Source organism: Sciurus carolinensis, chromosome 2, assembly GCF_902686445.1.
Source record: "Sciurus carolinensis chromosome 2, mSciCar1.2, whole genome shotgun sequence".
Taxonomy (NCBI): Eukaryota; Metazoa; Chordata; class Mammalia; order Rodentia; family Sciuridae; genus Sciurus; species Sciurus carolinensis.
In genome coordinates this window covers 159,872,873-159,886,883 of record NC_062214.1, presented here as the reverse complement: position 1 = coordinate 159,886,883, position 14,011 = coordinate 159,872,873, and positions in this window count along the sequence as shown.

Below are 14,011 nucleotides of genomic sequence, written 5' to 3'. Positions count from 1 at the left end.
ATGATGGCCGCTGAGAAGGCCGAGGGGAATGGGGGTGCTCGATGGGGATAAAATGTAGTGGGCAAGGGAGGTGTGGCATGGCCTGAGATGAAAGTGGGAGGTGTGACTTATTGACCATGCCACCCCTAGGGTAAAACCCGAGTGGAAGAATTTTAGAATAGAATAAAATAATGCATTCATCATGTGGTATGATAAATAAATAGGATAATGTGGAAGCCCTTTGTGTGGAAGCCATGACTTGTCCTGAGTCTTGAAAGAAGGAGATTGAGGCAGATGAAGAGAAACTTCAGGTTTGTTTTGGCTCTCACTGAACGCCCAGTGGGCACCTGGCATCCTGCCTGCTGCTGTTAGAGCTTGTTGAGAGAATGAGAGGCAAGCAGCCTTGCCCCTAGCACATCGTGAATGAAAACTCACGGGCTGAGTGGGATGGAGAGGAAGTGGAAAGTTCTCTCACTGGTTTGTTCAGTTATTCAGCCAATGCAGGTAGAGGAAGCGTTCGAAAATTAAATGATCTTTGGAAGTTCATCTCTGTGGTGTTTTCTATGGAATGAGATATTAGAAATTATTATTCCTAATATATTATGATATCATAATAATTAGAAAAATACCATAGAAAATATACAGCACACCCGCTTTCTTCCTTAGGCTCTTTCATCATCAGACCAAGATAACTTCATATCAAAGTCATTCTGTCGGACAGTCAAGTGACACTTGGTAAAACCAAGTGTTCACGTACTGTTTGGGAAGCGTTCGTTCTGTACTGACTTGAGAGATTTCCCAATCATTTTCTGTTTTTAGCATGGCTAGGGATGGGACTAGGGCCATATACACGCTTGGCAAGTGCACTACCCCTGACGGGCACATCCAACCCCCAAACATTATCTCTAATGCCTCTTGGAAATATGTAGAAAATGGTTCATTGGACCAATATTGATAGAGAGGCACAGTTGGAGTTTGGTCACGTGACGACTGGTAAGTGGTGACTAACTGCTCCAGGAAGTCACATGAAACCACAGTCACAATTACTCAAAGGCAGATTTAACAGACATTATTGAATTATTTTTAATACCTTTACCAAGGTTTAATTGATGCACCGAGGTTTAATAAACTACACATATTTAAAGTGTACACCTTGGAAAGATTTGACAGGTGGTTACATTTGTGAAACTAACCATCATCAAGGGGACTAATATGTCCATCAGTCCCAAAAGATTCCCTGTGAACCTTTCCCCATACACCCCAATCAGGCTATCAGTGATGGGCTCTTCAGTCATACAGATTTGCTTTCATTTTCTGCAAAATGAAGGATCTGGGTCTGGAAATTTCTTTTTTCAGTAGATTTGACTTTATGAATTAAATTTTGGTAATGCTTGCAGGATTCTCAGGTTGTCTATATCATCTCAGTTGGGTGTAGATTGTGACTTTCAAGAACTGGATTATTTTTTCTGATTTGTCTAGTTTGTGAGCCCAAAGTAGTTTCTAGTTTCTAGTATTTATTATCTTTCCAATCATTGCCTGATTTATAGTGATATTGTTCATTTCATTTCTAGCTTTGGTGATTTGTTTCTTCTTTTTATCAATAAGCCTTCTACAGGCTTATTGATTTTGTTCTAAGAACTAATTTCCTACTCCTGTGATTTTCTCTTTTTTCAATTTCATTGATTTCTGCTCTTTCCTGTTTTCATTCCTTTGCTTATTTTGGGTTTATTTCACTGTTCTTCTGGTTTCTTGTGGTAGGAATATAGGTTTTGACTAAGTTAACACTATTGCTTACTTCTGATGTAAGCCATCTTCAAAGGTATCGCGTGGGAGCTAGGATACATCGCTTCATCACTGTGACCAAAATACCTGAGAGTAACATTGAGGAGGAAAAGCTTATTTTGGACTCAGGGTTTCAGAGGTCTCAGTGGATGTGTGGTTGAGTCCTTGACTGTGGATTGGAGATGAGGCAGACATCATGGTGCAATGGTGGGTCAGAGGAAAGCTGATCACTGCATGGCGGGCGGGAAGCAGAGAGAGGGCTGGATGAACCAGGGACAAATAAAAGTCCCCAAGGCACACCCCATGGGACCCACTTCCTCCAGTGACAGCTCTTTCTGCCTATTAACACTCAGTAATCCATACAAATTACAAATTCAAATGAATTAGTTCACAGAGTAGGATATGACTCTCACAATTTAAGCATTCCACCTTCTGCACTAACACAGGAGCTTTTAGGGGGCACCTCATATCGAAACTATAAGGTATGTTTACTTGGGGACCAGAGTAAAGAAGACACTTGCAGAAGGGAAACCCAGCTGCCTCTTTACTCTCTGCAATCAAAGCAAAAGGGTTTCAACAGTCCAACATTAATTATTTTCAATACTTTTTTTTTTTTGGTACTGGGTACTGGGTATTGAACTCAGTGCAGTTAACCATTGAGCCACTCTCCAGCCCTTTTTTTAATTTTTAAAGTGTGTTTTAATTAGTTATACATAACGGTAGAATGCACTGTGACACATCATACATAAATGGAGTATAATTTCTCGTTCTTCTAGTTGTACCTGATGTAGATTCACACCAGTCATGTAGTCATATATGCACATAGGGTAATAATGTCTGATTCATTCTACTATCCTTCCTACTATCCCTTCACTCTCCTCCACCTAATCTAAAGTAACTCTATTTTTTCCCTAGCCCCCACCCCCTTATTGCGAATTAGCATCCACATATCAGAGAAATCATTCAGGCTTCGATTCTTTGGGATTGACTTATTTCACTTAGCATGATATTTTCCAGCTCCATCCATTTACCAGCAAATGCCATCATTCCATTCTTCTTTAAGGCTGAGTAATATTCCATTGTGTATATATAACACATTTTCTTTATCCATTCATCTGTTGAAAGGCACCTAGGTTGGTTCCATAGTTTAACTATTGTGAGTTGAGCTGCTATAAACATTGATGTGGCTGCTTCACTGTACTATGCTGATTTTACGTCCTTTGGGTATAAACCAAGGAGTGGGATAGCTGAGTCAAATGGTGGTTCTATCCCAAGTTTTCAGAGAAATCTCCATTTTGCTTTCCATAGGTTGCACCGATTTGCAATCCCATCAGCAATGTATGAATGTACCTTTTTCCCCACATCCTCACCAACATTTATTGTTGCTTGTTTTCTTGGTTTTCCATTTATTTATTTATTTTTTATTGTTTGTTCTATTTAATTATTCATGACAGCAGAATGCATTTTGATTCATTGTACACAAATAGGGTACAACTTTTCATTTCTCTGGATATACACAATGTAGAGTTACACAATTCATGTAATCTTACACGTACTCAGGGTAATGATATTTGTCACATTCCACCATCTTTCCTTACCCCCATCCTCTTTCCTCCCCTTATTTCCCTCTACACAATCCAACATTACTCCATTCTTCACTTACACCCTATCCCTGGCCCCCCACCCCTGCATTATGTATCAGAATCCACCTATCAGAGAAAACATATGGCCTTTGGTTTTTTTTTGGGATTGGCTTATTTCACTTAGCATGATATTCTCCAGTTCTATCCATTTACCTGCAAATGCCATAGTTTTATTCTTTTTTATGGCTGAGTAATATTCCATTGTGTATATATACCATAGTTTCTTTATCCATTCATCTATTGAAGGTTATCTAGGTTGGTTCCACAATCTAGCTATTGTGAATTGAGCTGCTATAGACATTGATGTGACTGCATCACGTAATATGCTGATTTTTAAATTCTTTGGGTATAAACTGAGGAGTGGGATAGCTGGGTCATATGGTGATTCTATTCCAAGTTTTTTGAGGAATCTCCATACTACTTTCCATAATGGCTGCACCAATTTGCAATCCCACCAACAATGTGTGAGTGTGTCTTTTTCCTCACATCCTTACCAACACCTATTGTTGCTTGTATTCTTGATAATTGCCATTCTGACTGGAGTGAGATGAAATCTTAGAGTAATTTTAATTTGCATTTCTCTAATTACTAGAGATGTTGAACATTTTTTAATTTATTTGTTGCTTGATTGTGTTTCTTCTTCTTGGAAGTGTCTGTTCAGTTTCTTAGCTCATTTATTGATTGGGTTATTTGTTTTTTGGATTTTTTTTCTTTATATATCCTAGAGATTAATGCTTTATCTGAGGTGCATGTGGTAAAGATTTTCTCCCACTCTGTGGACTTTCTCTTCACATTATTGATTGTTTCTTTTGCTGAGAAGAAGCTTTTTTGTTTGAATCCATCCCATTTATTGATTATTGATTTTACTTCTTGCACATTAGGAGTCTTGTTCAGAAGTCAGACCCTAGGCTGACGTGGTGAAGATTTGGGCCTACTTTTTCTTCTAGTAGGCACAGGGTATCTGTTGTAGTGCCTAAATCTTTGAACCACTTTGAGTTGAGTTACATGCAGGGTGAAAGATAGAGGTTTTATTTTGTTTTGTTACTTGTGGATTTCCATTTTTCCAAGCAACTTTTGTTGAATAGGCTATCTTTTCTCCAGTGAATGTTTTTAGCACCTTTGTTTAGTATGAGAAAACTGAATTTGTGCGGGCTTGTCTCCGTGTCTTTTATTCTGTATCATTGGTCTACATGTCTGTTTTGGTGCCAATACCATGCTGTTTTTTGTTACTATAACTCTGTAGTGTAGTTTGAGGTCTGGTATTGTGATGTCTCCTGCTTCACTTTTCCTTCTAAGGATTGCTTTGGCTATTCTGGTTCTCTTATTTTTTCCAAATGAATTTCATGATTGCTTTTTCTATTTCTATGAAGGAAGTCATTTGGATTTTAATAGGAATTGTGTTAATCTATATAATGCTTTTGACAATGTTAATTCTGTCAATCCAAGAGCATGGGAGAACTTTCCAGCTTCCAAAGTTTTCTTCAATTTCTTTCTTTAGTGTTCTGTAGTAGTTTTCATTTTAGAGATCTTTCACCTCCTTTGTTAGATTGATTCTCAAATATTTTATTTTATTTTTTTTTTGAGGCATTGTAAATGGGGTAGTTTTCCTAATTTCTCTTACAGTGGATTCATCACTGATATATAGGATGAATATGATTTATGGGTGTTGATTTTATATCCTGTACTTCACTGAATTCATTTATGAGTTCTAGAAGTTTTCTGGTAGAATATTTTGAATATTCTAAATACAGAAACATATCATCAGCAAATAGTGATAGTTTGAGTTCTTCTTTTCCTATTCATATCCCTTTAATTTATTTCTTATATCTAATTGTTCTGACTAGAGTTTCAAGGATGATGTTGAATAAAAGTAGTGAAAGAGGGCATCCCTGTCTTGTTCCAGTTCTTAGAGGGAATGCTTTCAGTTTTTCTGCATTTAGAATGATGTTGGCCTTGGGTTTAGTATTGATAACTTTTACAGTGTTGAGGTATTTTCTTACTATCCCTAGTTTTTCTAGTGTTTTCAACATGAAGGGGTGCTATATGTTGTCAAATGCTTTTTCTGCATCTACTGAGATGATCATATGATTCTTGTCTTTAAGTCTATTGATACGATGAATTATGTTTGTTGATTTCCATATGTTGAACCAACCTTATATCCCTGGGATGAACCCCACTTGATCATGGTGCACCAACTTTTAAATATGTTTTTGTATGTGATTTGCCTGTATTTTATTGAGAATTTTTAACCTCAACATCTGTGTTCATCAGGGATATTGGTCTGAAGTTTTCTTTCCTTGATGCATCTTTCTTTGGTTTTGGTGTCAGAGTGATTCTCATTCTTCATAGACTGAGTTTGGAAGGGTTTCCTTCTTTTCTATTTCATGGAATAATTTGAGAAATTTTGGTGTTAATTCTTCTTTGAAGGTCTTATAGAACTCAACTGAGAATTGATCTGATCCTTGGCTTTTCTTGATTGGTAGACTTTTGATGGCATTTCTTTTTCATTGCTTGAAATCAATTTGTTTAAATCGTGTATGCCCTCCTGATTCAATTCGGTAGGGCATATGTCTCTAAAAACTTTTCAATGTCTTCAAGATTTTCTATTTTATTGAGCTCTAAATTCTCAAAATAGTTTCTGATTATCTTTTGTATTTCAGTAGTGCCCATCACATTTCCTTTTTCATCATGAATATTACTAATTTGAGTTTTCTCTTTCTTTCTCTTCATTATGGTGGCTAAGTGTTTATCAATTTTATTTATTTTTTCAAATAACCAACTTTATGTTTTGTCAATTTTTTGAATTGTTTCTTTTGTTTCAATTTCATTGATTTCAGCTCTGACTTTAATTATTTCCTATCTTCTGCTGACTTTGGTGTTGATTTGTTCTTCTTTTTCTAGGACTTTGAGATGTAATGTTAGGTCATGTATTTGTTGACTTTTTGTTATATTAATGTATGAGCTCAATGCAATGAACTTTCCTCTTAGCACTGCCTTTATAGTATCCCAGAGATTTTGATATGTTGTATGGGTGTTCTCATTTACCTCTAAGTATTTTTTAATTTCCTCCTTGATTTCTTCTTTTATCAATTCAATAGCATACTATTTAGTCTCCGGGTGTTGGAGTAGCTTCTATTTTTTATTTTATCATTGATTTCTAGTTTCATTTCTTTATGATCTGATATAATTGCAGAGTAGTATTTATATTTTTTTGTATTTGCTTGAGAGTTGCCTTGTGGCATGACCTATGGTCTATTTTAGAGAGGAATCCATATGCTGCTGAGGAGAAAGTGTATTTGCTCTATGATAGATGAAATACTCTATATATGTTCATTAAACCTAAATAATTGATTGTATTATTTAATTCTATAGTTTCTTTATTTAGTTTTTGTTTGGAAGAGCAATCCAGTGGTGAGAGAGGTGTGTTAAAGTCATCCAGTATTATTGTGTTGTGGTCTATTTTATTCTTGAAATTTAGAAGGGTTTGTTTGATGTATGTAGATGCTCCATTGTTTGGGATATATATATTTATGATTGTTATGTCTTGTTGGTGTATGAGTCGTTCCTTTAAGCAATATGAAATGTTCTTCTTTATCCCTTCTGACTAACTATGGTTTGGAATTCACTTTATCTGAGATGAGGATGGAAACACCTGCTTGTTCACACAGTTCATGTGAGTGATATGTTTTTTTGCCAGCCTTTCACCTTCAGTGTGTGGATGTCTTTTCCTATGACGTGAGTTTGTTAAAGACAGCATATTGTTGGGTCTTTTTATCTAATCCAATCTGTCAGTCTATGTCTCTTGATTGATGAGTTTATGCCATTAACATTCAGGGTATTATTGTGATATGATTTGTATTCCCAGTTATTTGGGTTTATTATTGTTTTTTAACTTGACTTAATTTCTTCTTTGCTCGTTTTCATTGCTTTTTAAAATTTCTTCCTCATGGAATATTTTGCTGAGAATGTTCTGTAGTGCAGGCTTTCTAGTTGTGAATTCTTTTAACTTTTGTTTATCATGGAAGTTTTTATTTCATCTTCAAATCTGAAGCTTAATTTTGCTGGATATAAAATTTTTAGTTGGCATCCATTTTCTTTCAGAGCTTGAAATATGTTGTTCCAGGACCTACTGGTGTTGAGGGTCTGGGTTGAGAAATCAGATGAGATCTGAATTGGTTTCCCCCATATGTAATTTGAGTTTTTCTCTCAGAGCTTTTAAAATTCTATCTTCATTTTGTATGTTAATCATTCTCATTATAATGTGCCTTGGTGTGGGTTTGCTGTAATTTTGTATGTGTTTTGGGACCTATAAGTTTCTTGTAGTTGATTTTCCATTTCATTCTTTAGATTTGGGAAGTTTTCTGACATTATGTCATTGAAAAGATTGTATATTCCTTTGTTTTGTATCTCCATGACTTTTTGTCTATTCTGATAGATCTTTAATTTGGTCTATTCATGTTGTCCCATGTTTCTTGGAAGTTCTGTTCATGGTTTCTTACCACCTTCTCTGTGTGGTTGACTTTATTTTCAAGTGTATATATTTTGTCTTCATTGTCTGAGGTTCTGTCTTCCAAGTGGTCTAGTCTGTTGGTGATACTTTCCATTGAATTTTTAATTTGATTTGTTGTTTCCTTCATCTTGAGGATTTCTGCTTGATTCCTTTTATAATCTCTGCCTCTTTATTGAAGTGATCTTTTGAAGTGGTATTTTTTCTCCAATACCATCCTTTATTTTGAGGATCAATTTAACTAAATATTTTCTAAACTCCTTCTCTGACATTTCTTCTAATGTGTAATCTATGGATTCTATTGTTGGACCATCTTGGTTGGTTTGAGGTGCTTTCTTCCCTGTATTTTTTCATGTTGTTTGTGTGTCTCCTCATCTAGCGGTATGAAGCTGAGGCAGTACAGATTCTACCCTGTAGTCTTACAGTGTCCCTGAAGGCTTCCAGTACCTCACCTTTTAAGGGGGAGACCAATATTAACAGCACCCAGTGCAAATGATATGTCACCTTAAACCAAATGGCTCCTATTAGGTGTTCAAAGTTTTGTCACAATAAACATAAATGAAGTGATCAATTATTGTCTACAATATAAACAGTAAGTTTGCTAAAAGGGTTTACCATTTCATATGATGGACAATGAGGGAATGAAAGTAGTGTAAGATGTGATGTTTATGAGGGAGAGGGAGAGAAGATAGAGGTAAAAATTTATAGTAAAAGTGAGAGAGGAATTAATAGAGGTTGGCTGTTAGTATGAGAGAAGTGAGAAAGAGAATCTAGGGAGACAGGTAGGTGAGAGAAAAAATATATACTGATTTAAGAAAAAAAAGTAAAAATATAGGAATATACAACAAAACTATCATATACTATCAGACATCCCATTCCTCAATAAATTTATGCATGAAAAATATTTCGATTCAAAGATGGTAGAAGTGTAAGCGAGAAGGTGAAAAAAGAAGAAACAGAAGGAAAGTCTCAATGGAAAAGTGAATGATTGCTTCTGTTGGCTTTCAAAAATTTTCTGTTTCCCTTCTCTGGTGTCTTTAGTCTTGATACCCCATCACTTGGCCCTTGAATTCTGGATTCATCATACCCAGTGCAGGTGGTTCCTGCAGCCCCAGGGTTGTCTCTGTCTACTCTGCCATCTCACTTCATTTTCTCTTTTTCTTGCTCAAGTTTGGTGCCTAAGCCGTGGACTGACAACAGATGAACAGCCAAGTTCTCCTCCTGTGCCACCTCATCCCTCATCTGGTGAGGAAGCCTACTTCTTTTTTAGGGGGAAGAGGGGAAAACCTGTCTGATTTCTATAGCTTTCTCATAATTTCCTTGTAGACACATTGGGAGAGGAGAAAGGAATTTGTTGGGATTACATTTTGGAGTGGCAAAACAGATTCTTTGGCTACAAAGAAGCCTAATGAGGTGTTTGGACCCTTTTAGAACACAAAGTGTGTACTGTATTTTCTCCTCAGAACTGGATTCTAGTCACCAATTCCAAAGACAGAGGAAAATTTTTACTCCTCATCCCGCTGGGGACGATTCTGAGGTTTTGGCCTTACAGAGTTATGGCATCACTAATTGAGATGGGAGAAGCATTATGGGGAGAAAAGCATCAGGAATAGAAGTCATGGGTTCTGTTAGGACATTTTAAGTTTGAGGTGAGTGACAGACAACTGGATAGGTTGTACATTTGTTAGTCCAACATTATAGTTTGGATACAGATGTCCCCCCAAAACTCCTGGTAATTCAGTAATGTTCAGAGGCAAAATGATTCTGTTATGAGAACTGTCACATAATCAGTCCATCTTAGTCTGAATGGACTGAATAGGTGTAACTGCAGGCATGTAGGGGCATAGCTGGAGGAGGTGGGTTGTGCCCTGCATGTGCATCTTCCCTGTAGCTTCTTCCCTTACTCTGACTTTGCTTCTGTACCTTACCATAAGTGGAGTAGTTTTCTTCCTTCATATTCTTCTGTCCTGTCTATGGACTGTCTGTGGGCTGTCTATGAACTGAGACTTCTGAAGTGGTGAGCCCCAAACAAATTTTTCCTTCTCTAAGTTTTCCTGTCATGAACTTTGTTCACAACAATAAAAAACATTGCTAAAACAGAAATCGTTACTTGAGAACTGATGTTCTTGTTGTAACTAACCTGACCATGGGGTTTAGAAACCTTTGCAGCTGCTTTACAATAGGAATTTTTTTAAAGTTTAGAGATGTACCAAGTGTGGTGGCACAGTCCTGTAATCCCAGCTGCTTGGAAGGCTGAGACAGGAGAACTGCATGTTCAGCAACTTAGCAAGACCCTGTCTCAAAATACAAAATAAAAGACCTGGGTATGTGTCTCAGTGGTAAGCACCCTGGGGTTCAATACTCAGTACCAAAAAAAAAAGCTTTAGAGATGCAAGCTGGAAAAGAATTAGAATATTGTCAGTAGCACTTAATGGGTGATTCTGGTTGGAACTCAGAAGACCAGAATGCTGATAGGACTGCAGACAGTAAAGACTGGTCTTATGAGTATTCAGTGAATAGGGAGGACTTTATTGGAAATTGAACTATAAGCCTTTCATTTTACGTTCTAACAGGGAAGTTGTCTACACTTTGCTTGTGACCTGAGACTTTGTGTGAGGTTGAATTTAATGAAAATGAAATAATTAATCTGATGAAGAAAATTTCATAGCATCTGGTCAGTGGAATGGATACTGTAGTCAACTTTTTAATTTTGTTTTATTTTATTTAGTTGTAGATGGACACAATATCTTTATTTTATTTATTTATTTTTATGTGGTGCTGAGGATCGAACCTAGTGCTAAGCAAGCTTCACATGTGCTAGGCAAGTGCTCTACCACTGAACTACATCCCTAGCCCTAAAGACAGCTTTTAACTCAGTTTACTGTCAAATTCAGGAGCAGAAAGCAGAGTTAAGATATTTTAAAAACTTTTGGTTTGGATAGAAAAGTGCACATTAAGCTGGCACAAAGGAAAATGGGCTTATTGAAGAAATTATAGCCTGAAACATTTGCAAATTTCTTTGCACAGAGACAATAGGAAAAATGACTCATAGGTATCTAAAGAACTCGTAAGACCATATCCACTACAGGATCCAGAGCACAGAAGAGAAAATTCCTTTGAGAAGAGACCATGTGGGAATCCTGCTCACACAGGTAGAGGCCCTTCTGCCATGATGTGCTGCTTCATGCCTAGAACAATGGAGTAGGTCATCTATGGACTGAGATCTTTGAAACTGTGAGCTGCTATTAATAAGCTTTTCACTTTTTTTTTTTTTTTTTGCGGTGCTGGGGATTGAACCCAGGACCCTGTGCTTGCAAAGCAAGCACTTTACCAACTGAGCTATCTCCCCAGCCCCCAATAAGCTTTTATTACTCTAAGTTCTTCTTTTTGAGTGTTGTGGTCACAGTTATGTAAAAGTTAGCTAAAATATCTATGGAGAAATCAGTACCAGAAACAAACACATGAGTCTCATCAGAGTATAGAAGGGATACAAAAGAGAAACCAAGAACATGCAAAGAAACAGAGGGGCCAGAGAGGAGGTCAAGGACTGCCCTGATTGTCCTCCAACATTCAAAGGTTAGGAGGAGAAAAGGGAGCTAGCAATGGAGACTGAGAGGCAGGAAGAGCACAAGTCCAAGGCCACCCTGGACAACAGAAACCTTGTTTCAAAATAAAAATTTTAGGAAAGGCTTGGAGATGTAGCTCAAAAAACTCTCCTGTTTTCAATCCTCAGTACTGCAAAAGATAAAAAAAACACAATAATGAAAAGGCGGAGCATCCTATACATGGGGAGTAGTGAGAAGAGCAAATGAAGAGCAAATGAAGTAGATGAGGTGGACATAGAGCACGCAGCCATCTTTTCAACTCTGATTTTCAAAAGAGCAGTGAAAAATGGACCAAGAGCTAGAGGGGAATTTGTGATTAAAAAATTGTTTCTTTTTCAATAAGGAGCATATTATAAAAGTTTTAATGGTGATTCAAATGTAGATAGAATCAAAGATTTATGATGCAGAGAGGAAAAAAAAATAACAAAAGTAAATTGCAATTATAACTAAGACTAAATTAATGTCTTGGTGTTTGCATTTTCTAGTGAGAGGAACACATGATCTGGGATGAAAGAGAGAAAAAAATAACATACAAGTAAAATTATAATTATAATTAAGATTAAAATTATAATGTCAAATATGGAATTTTGAAGTCTGTAACATAAAAGTAAAAAGGACTATATCATGTAGGTCTCTGGTTTACTAGTGACGAAATACAATTCAAAGCAGTTGAGCCCCAAAGAGAAAGAATTTATTAGCACATGTATCACAGGGAGAAAGCAGCATGGGCCATAGGAGGGGGAGAAGGCTCAGAAACAGTGTAACAGTGGTGACGTCCTTGTCACCATCTGCCTCTTGTCTCTGTTGTGGCTTTCCTTTGCATGCTGCCCTCCTTCCCTCCCCATTTCAGATGTGCCTCTTCCATGGGGTCAGTGTTTGGTCACAAACGGTCTCCAGTCTACATTTCCCCAAAGCAAGAGGAACTCTTCCCAACGACACTAGCAGGTGGGTCCTGGAGGATGCTGAGTGGTCAGCAGGGTCACATGTCCATCCCTGAACTTGCCACTTGGGCTGAGGAGTCTTTGACCAGTTCACGGTCACATGTGCACCCACTGACATGCTCTCTCCTTCTTCTTGCCACCTTTGAAGTGCAGCTGAATGAGAAAAAAAGGAAAAGCAAAGCAAGTGAGAAAGAAAATCAGATACAATTCTCCCACTCACAATCCATACATTCCCTCCCAAAGGAAGATGACCCAATGTCACCTGCATCTACTGTCAAGTCTGATACCCCTTAAGGATACATTATTTCCTTTGATGCAGCAGTGTTTCAAATACATTTACATACATGAAATAATACATTTAAGGGCCTCCAACACAGAGCACCCAGCATTAGGCAAGGATGGGAACCACCATTAGCCTCCCCTGACTGTGGCATGTCCTGTGCTGCTGCAGAGGAACAGGCACAGGCAGGCTTTGCTCCCTGACAGCACACTGCCAACCTGGTTGCCCTAAGTTCTGCTTACAGGGAGGTGCAGAAGTGAGGGGTCATCCTTCCCTCCCTTTACTGTTGGAGACCACTAGGGGCCTGAGACATGTTTCAGACTGTGCCATTTAGGTTGAGGGCTTCTGATCCCATAAATCTCAGAAGGGGCAGTCCCTTGCTTTCCTGGCAACTCCTTGCCTGCTGGGGACTCCTACTGAGGGAACATGCATGGAGCTGGCCTGAGTGGTGGGTGGCGGGGGAGGGTGCCCCTGGAGGAGCATGGTGGACAGAGCACAAACACCACATCCTGTTGTGTGTGCCCCAGCAAAACTCCACAGCAACCCAACTTGTCTTCTTTTATATATTCTCAGTCCCGTCCAGATTGTTCACTTTGCCACATGTCAGAGGATGAGTTTACCCAAGAATTGTGCAAATATGAGAGATTGTTTTGAGGTGGACTACTTTTTCTCTTACTTCTGCACTCATTCTTTTTCTTTCTTTCTTTCTTTCTTTCTTTTTTTTTTTTTTTGCTAAATTATCTCTTTATTAGGAAAGCACCAACACCACATTCTTCAAAATTACTGGAATTTTATTTGCCTCAGGCTTATGACTTGCAACCAAAGACATTGTGCAAAGAAAACAAAGATTAAGTACACTTTAGGGAGAAGGAGACAATACACATTGGTAACAGAGGAGATCAGGTGGACAAAAGAAGCCATCCAGTACACTATATAGATTGCAATATTCAATAGCGTTTTCAAAAACTTTTTAAACCAAGAGAAAAAAAATTAAGCAATGTTTACAGTAGACATAAATCTTATACAATTCAAAAAGCATTTGTTTTTCAGATCATAGAGCATAAAATGGAAAAATGTATATGCAGGTGAAATCTAACTACTGTACATTTATCACCTATTAAAGTTGCTGATACGTACCACAGTGTAAAAAAAAAACAATACTGAACAAATAAAAATCTTGAAAATTGCCTGATGAAAAATAAAATAACTCCTGGTTATCAGTGCTACAAAAGACAAAAATCTCATCTGAACAGGTGATAAAACCAGGCACAATC